This window comes from Leptodactylus fuscus, chromosome 10, assembly GCF_031893055.1.
Source record: "Leptodactylus fuscus isolate aLepFus1 chromosome 10, aLepFus1.hap2, whole genome shotgun sequence".
Taxonomy (NCBI): domain Eukaryota; kingdom Metazoa; phylum Chordata; class Amphibia; order Anura; family Leptodactylidae; genus Leptodactylus; species Leptodactylus fuscus.
In genome coordinates, this window is record NC_134274.1 from 42,047,947 (window position 1) to 42,054,632 (window position 6,686).

The 6,686-nt window shown below is 45.3% G+C and overlaps 2 pseudogenes; one reads left to right on the forward strand and one right to left on the reverse strand.

The window, feature by feature from the left end:
• Nucleotides 1-5,206: 5,206 nt before the first annotated feature.
• On the reverse strand, nucleotides 5,207-5,318 carry LOC142183636 (small nucleolar RNA SNORA17; annotated as a pseudogene).
• Nucleotides 5,263-5,406, forward strand: LOC142183635 (small nucleolar RNA SNORA17; annotated as a pseudogene).
• Nucleotides 5,407-6,686: the final 1,280 nt, after the last annotated feature.

Consider the following 6,686-nt stretch of genomic DNA (forward strand, 5'->3'; position numbering starts at 1 on the left):
GCCAACTACACAGGACCAACTGTGGGCTGCAGTGCAGACTGCGCGGATCAGTATCCCTCCAGAACTCTTCCAACACCTCGTGGAGTCCAGGTCTCGTCATCTTGCTGCAGTTATCAGGGCTCACGGAGGGGGTCCACCTGCTATTAAAGGTGCATCCAGTATCTTCCCATGACTTTTTGGCCACTTGGTGTATGTGTCACTTTTGGAGTTTTGGAGAAAAATTATTCTGAATTAAACGGAGGATCGGGTGTGCTGGATTTCAGGATGTTTATGATGGAATCTGGAGGGGTTAGGTGTCTATGATCAACTTCAGCTTTTATGCATGGACCTTTAAAGGGGTTGTCCAAACCAGTTAAGTGAATAAATACTCCCTGGACAACCCCTTTAAGCCTATATAAATATAGCTCTGTGTAGAAGTTACCGTTGCTCCTCTATTGTAGGTTATGATATTACCCATATTATTTTGCAGACCGGCTTTGTCCTGGTGAATGAGAATTGGCTGGCTTTCCTTCTTTTTATACTTGATACTATTTATTGTGTCCGATGCTCCGAAGCCATCAGAGTACGTGTAACGTATAAATGACAGCGGCTATTCTTACACTCACGTGATATATATTTGTGCTGTGCGTAATGTCAACACTGGCCGTATTGTGCTGAATAATCCTTTGTCTCGATGTCTATGGGAGCTGTTTGTGTAGAGATTTATAAGCGTGTGGTCAGAGGAAGTCCGACTTTAGAGATTGATTTGGTCAACAAAAGTAATTCGTGGGGTCACAATGATATATAGGATCACTGGATCAAATGATTTTACTAAATTCTGTAACCTATACACACCTGTCCTATCTTTTAAGCCCATCATAAAAAACAAAACACAATAAACCATATACAATGTGTAACATTTAACCTCCCTATTAGTCAACAAGCATGAAAATACTCAGACCGTATCAGTATTTCACCAGGACAGCGCCTCTCCTCTCAGTTGGTAGTGTCTGGTATTGCAGCCTAGTCACATTTAAGTTAATGGTGTTGTAATGCTGGACATGGCTCATAGGCGAACCTGATGCTATTTTCTAATTTCACAAAAAACTTCTCAGATAACTATATTTTAATAGGTTAAACAGAATGAACTGAAACTCGACCAAGCTTACTTGAAGAACGCAGAGGGAGTCTCCAAGATAGTGAATCGGTATCACTAGAAATAAGTGGTACTAAAAGGAAACCACAAATTCCAATTAGACTGGACATTACCAATATTAGCAGATAGGTCACATTTACTTAGGAGCTTTGAGATATCACTTGTATACCTGTCATCCCCTTTATACAAAGCCACCTTTAAATGTAGCTTCTCTCATGGTCACCCTTTAACCCCCAGCACGAATCTGGGTTTCACTGCAAGGAGACCACTGGGTCATTACCTCTTGGAGTGGTCCCAAGGTCAGGGACTTTAATGCAGACCACCAGGCATCAGGCTGAGACTGTGTACTGGTTGAGATCAGAGCCGGCATTATACAGTGGGGCAAAAAAGTATTTAGTCAGTCACCAATAGTGCAAGTTCCACCACTTAAAAAGATGAGAGGCGTCTGTAATTTACATCATAGGTAGACCTCAACTATGAGAGACAAAATGAGAAAACAAATCCAGAAAATCACATTGTCTGATTTTGTAAGAATTTATTTGCAAATTATGGTGGAAAATAAGTATTTGGTCACCTACAAACAATCAAGATTTCTGGCTCTCACAGACCTGTAACTTCTTCTTTACGAGTCTCCTCTTTCCTCCACTCATTACCTGTAGTAATGGCACCTGTTTAAACTTATCACTATAAAAAGACACCTGTGCACACCCTCAAACAGTCAGACTCCAAACTCCACTATGGTGAAGACCAAAGAGCTGTCAAAGGACACCAGAAACAAAATTGTAGCCTTGCACCAGGCTGGGAAGACTGAATCTGCAATAGGCAACCAGCTTGGATTGAAGAAATCAAATGTGGGAGCAATAATTAGAAAATGGAAGACATACAAGACCACTGATAATCTCCCTCGCTCTGGGGCTCCACGCAAAATCTCACCCCGTGGGGTCAAAATGATCACAAGAACGGTGAGCAAAAATCCCAGAACAACGCGTGGGGACCTAGTGAATGAACTGCAGAGAGCTGGGACCAATGTAACAAAGCCTACCATCAGTAACACACTACGCCGCCAGGGACTCAGATCCTGCAGTGCCAGACGTGTCCCACTGCTTAAGCCAGTACATGTCCAGGCCCGTCTGAAGTTTGCTAGAGAGCATTTGGATGATCCAGAAGAGTACTGGGAGAATGTCCTATGGTCTGATGAAACCAAACTGGAACTGTTTGGTAGAAACACCACTTTACGTGTTTGGAGGAAAAAGAATACTGAGTTGCATCCATCAAACACCATACCTACTGTAAAGCAAGGGGGTGGAAACTGCATGCTTTGGGGCTGTTTCTCTGCAAAGGGGCCAGGACGACTGATCCGGGTACATGGAAGAATGAATGGGGCCATGTATCGTGAGATTTTGAGTGCAAAGCTCCTTCCATTAGCAAGGGCATTGAAGATGAAACGTGGCTGGGTCTTTCAACATGACAATGATCCAAAGCACACCGCCAGGGCAACGAAGGAGTGGCTTTGTAAGAAGCATTTCAAGGTCCTGGAGTGGCCTAGCCAGTCTCCAGATCTCAACCCTATAGAAAACCTTTGGAGGGAGTTGAAAGTCCGTGTTGCCAAGCGACAGCCCCAAAACATCACTGCTCTAGAGGAGATCTGCATGGAGGAATGGGCCAACATACCAACAACAGTGTGTGCCAACCTTGTGAAGACTTACAGAAAACGTTTGACCTCTGTCATTGCCAACAAAGGAGAGAGAACAAAGTATTGAGATGAAATTTTGTTACTGACCAAATACTTATTTTCCACCATAATTTGCAAATAAATTCTTACAAAATCAGACAATGTGATTTTCTGGATTTGTTTTCTCATTTTGTCTCTCATAGTTGAGGTCTACCTATGATGTAAATTACAGACGCCTCTCATCTTTTTAAGTGGTGGAACTTGCACTATTGGTGACTGACTAAATACTTTTTTGCCCCACTGTATGTGCGAGGTCAGAGGCAGTGGTATAGTCAGGGCTAGCACAGCTTGTGCATGTCAACAGACAGGAGGTCAGGACTGGCAGCACCATTTAAGTGGTCAGGAATGGGCCAGAGTCAGAATATAGTGACAGCAGTCAGGGAACAGGCAGAGTTCAAACACAGTAAATCAAACCGTACATAGAAACACCATAGTTGGATTCTAGCAAGCTAAGAACCAAATTGCTCAGGCAGGGTGCATTCAATGAAAGAGACTTTTATATCTACAGACTAAGAGAGATGAGCAGGGAGGGTTTACTGGTCTACTCCCACACTATGACACCTACAACTCATGTATACAACTGAATTCATATAGCTATAAAATAATAATTCGTTATTGTATCAATAAATATCACAGATTTTCCACAATTAAAAAACATATACACAACCAGACACCCTACTCATAACCCTATGGGCAGACCCAGCTGCAGTGGCTCTCTCTGGCATTCTCACTGCCCAACCTGACATAATCCCCATAGTGTTCCCATTTGAAACATATAAGACCTCTACATGAAATACAATTGCCCCCACATATAATATAATGGCTCCTACGTATAACATAATTGCTGTGTCTATATTACATGCTGCACTTAGAGCATTCAGCGACACACTTTACAATTTCTGTTACGCAGGAATAAATACATAACAGGCTCCGCACTTACCAGGTGCAAACTATGTCTTATGTTGTCCAGAGGTCACAGTAGCGGAAATGCACAGAACCTCATGTAAATGTAATGGGCTAAGCAATTCATCAACACTATACAATCAGTCCACAATGAGTGCTAAATTATATATATAGATACCATGAACAAGTGCACCTATATATACTGTACTAGCAGGAGGACCTGTTTCTGTAGTGGCCCAATAGGAATTGTCCAATTTTGCACTGGTGTATTCTGTATGTTGTTTGTGTGTATGTCCATATGCATCATGTAATCATGTGTATCTCATTTTGGATATCAGTGAAAAACCTGTGATCAGTTGTTATGGATACCTGGAGTAAAGCTGTATCTAATCCTTCCCTGTGTAGTACTGTGTTTAGACGAAAGTATCTGATCATTGTTGGTGTGGTACTGTGTGCAGTTGCACATATCTAATCCTCCAGCGTGTGGTATTGTGTGCAGATACGTGTATCTAATCCTCTGGGATGTGGTACTGTGTGCAGATGTGCGTATCTATTCCTTCCCCGTGTGGTGCTGTGTGCTGAGGCGCATATCTAATTCTCTGGCATGTGGTACTGTGTGCAGAGGCATATGTGGCTGTTTATGTGAAAAGGGCCCACATTGTCGATATGGAGTTCTTGGTATCATTGTAACGGTTATGGTGTAACATTGTCCGAAACAGCAAAAAAATTTTTTATTGAAAGCACAATTGACATATTTTTAAATAAAATTTTTGCATAAAACAAAATTGTGATTTTTTACCCAAATATGTTTTGGACTATTTTCTCTATAATTAGTATCGACGATCTGGGCCCTTTTCACGTAAACAGCCACATATATCTAATCTTCCAAAGTGTGGTACTGTGTTCAGACGCATGTATCTAATCCTCCCCTGTGTGGTATTGTGTGAAGAGGCGAGTATCTAATCCTATGGAGTGTGGAACTGTATGTAGACACGCGTATCTAATCCTACAGCATGTGGTACTGTGTGCAGACGCATGTATCTAATCCTATGGCGTGTACAAGTGTGTGAAGACACGTGTATCTAATGCTCTGGCGTGTGGAACTGTAAGCAGACGTACGTATCTAATCCTCTGGCATATGGAACTGTGTGCAGATGTGCATATCCAATCCTCCTGCGTGTGGTACTGTGTGCAGATGCGCGTATCTAATCCTCCCCCGTGTGGTACTGTGTGTAGATGCGCATACACCACCAGAGGAAGACATGCGTATCTAATCCTCTGGCGTGTTGAAATGTGTGCAGACGCGCACAGGGCCGCCGATAGGCCAGTACTACTGCTACTGGCGTCAGGGGCCCGGCCAAATTTAAAAAGATCTGAGTTGAACACATACGTGGCTGAAGCAAGGAGCTGACACAGGCGCGCCTCTCTCGCTGACACATATGCGGCTGAAGCGAGGAGCTGACCTGTGTCAGCTCCTCGCTTCGCCGCTGCGGCCTCTCTCACTGACACATATGCGGCTGGCTCAGCCGCATATGTGTCAGCGAGAGAGGCGGCAGCGGCGAAGCGAGGAGCTGACACAGGTCAGCTCGCTTCTGCCGCTGAAGCGAGGAGCTGACCTGTGTCAGCTCCTCACTTCGTCGCTGCCGCCGGCTACCCGGCAGTGTAGACGCGATGTGATGACGTCACATCGCGTCTACAACTGTGCGCCAGTAAGAGAGAGAGGCGCGCAGAGAGCAGCGGGGGAACGAGGAAAAGGTAAGTGTAATGTGGAACGTGAAACTGGGGGCAGATGAAGAGGACGGCATACACTGGGGGCAGAGATGGAGGGACATGAATCTGGGGGCAGAGATGGAGAGGACGGCATGACACTGGGGGCAGAGATGGAGGGACATGAATCTGAGGGCAGAGATGGAGGGGACATGAATCTGGGGGCAGAGATGGAGGGGACATGAATCTGGGGGCAGAGGTGGGGGGCATGAATCTGGGGGCAGAGATGTGGAGACATGAATCTGGGGGCAGAGATGGAGGGGACATGAATCTGGCGGCAGAGATGTGGGGACATGAATCTGTGGGCAGAAATGGAGGGGACATGAATCTGGGGGCAGAGATGGAGGGGACATGAATCTGGGGGCAGAGATGGAGGGGACATGGATCTGGGGGCAGAGATGGAGGGAACATGAATCTGGGGGCAGAGATGGGGGGACATGAATCTGGGGTCAGAGTTGGAGGAGACATGAATCTGGGGGCAGATGAAGGGTGTATATGAAGCTGGGGGAGAGACGGAGGGGGGACATATAATTTACGGGTGACTGTAGGAGGAATATACAATGTGCGGGCACATGAAAAATTAATGAGTGGGCGGAGTCAACATAACAGTGGGTGGGGCTAAATTTCCTGCGCCGCACATTTTGTCCCTCTTTTAGTTCTTCAAAAGTTGAGAGGTATGGGTACAGGGGGCAATGGAAAGATGTTAGAAGGTGGACGGGGGGGGGGGGGATTGTTGGGACATTGGGTGTGTGGCACTGTGGAGAGGGAACTGGGGCAATAATATATAATATATAAGTTTTTAGCTGGAGAATAATAATGATGTAGGCTATGCTACTAGCATAGCAGCCTGTTTGGGGGTGGGACTTTCACTTTAAAGGAGTATTCACGTTGCGTTTTTGGCCTCCCTTACCGGGATACGTTGGTAACCAGTCACAATCAGCTCCCCACTTATCCCTGCATGGAGAACTGCAGGCCCCCCTTTTTTTTAATGGCCAGTTCTTCGTGCAGGGATAAGTTGACAGCTGATTTTGACTGGTTACCAATGTATCCCGGCAAGGGAGGCCAAAAACGCAATGTGAATAAGCCCTGAGGATTTATTAGGAGGGCTCTTATAAATGGTGTTGGCTCTCTATAGGCGCTGTCACACGT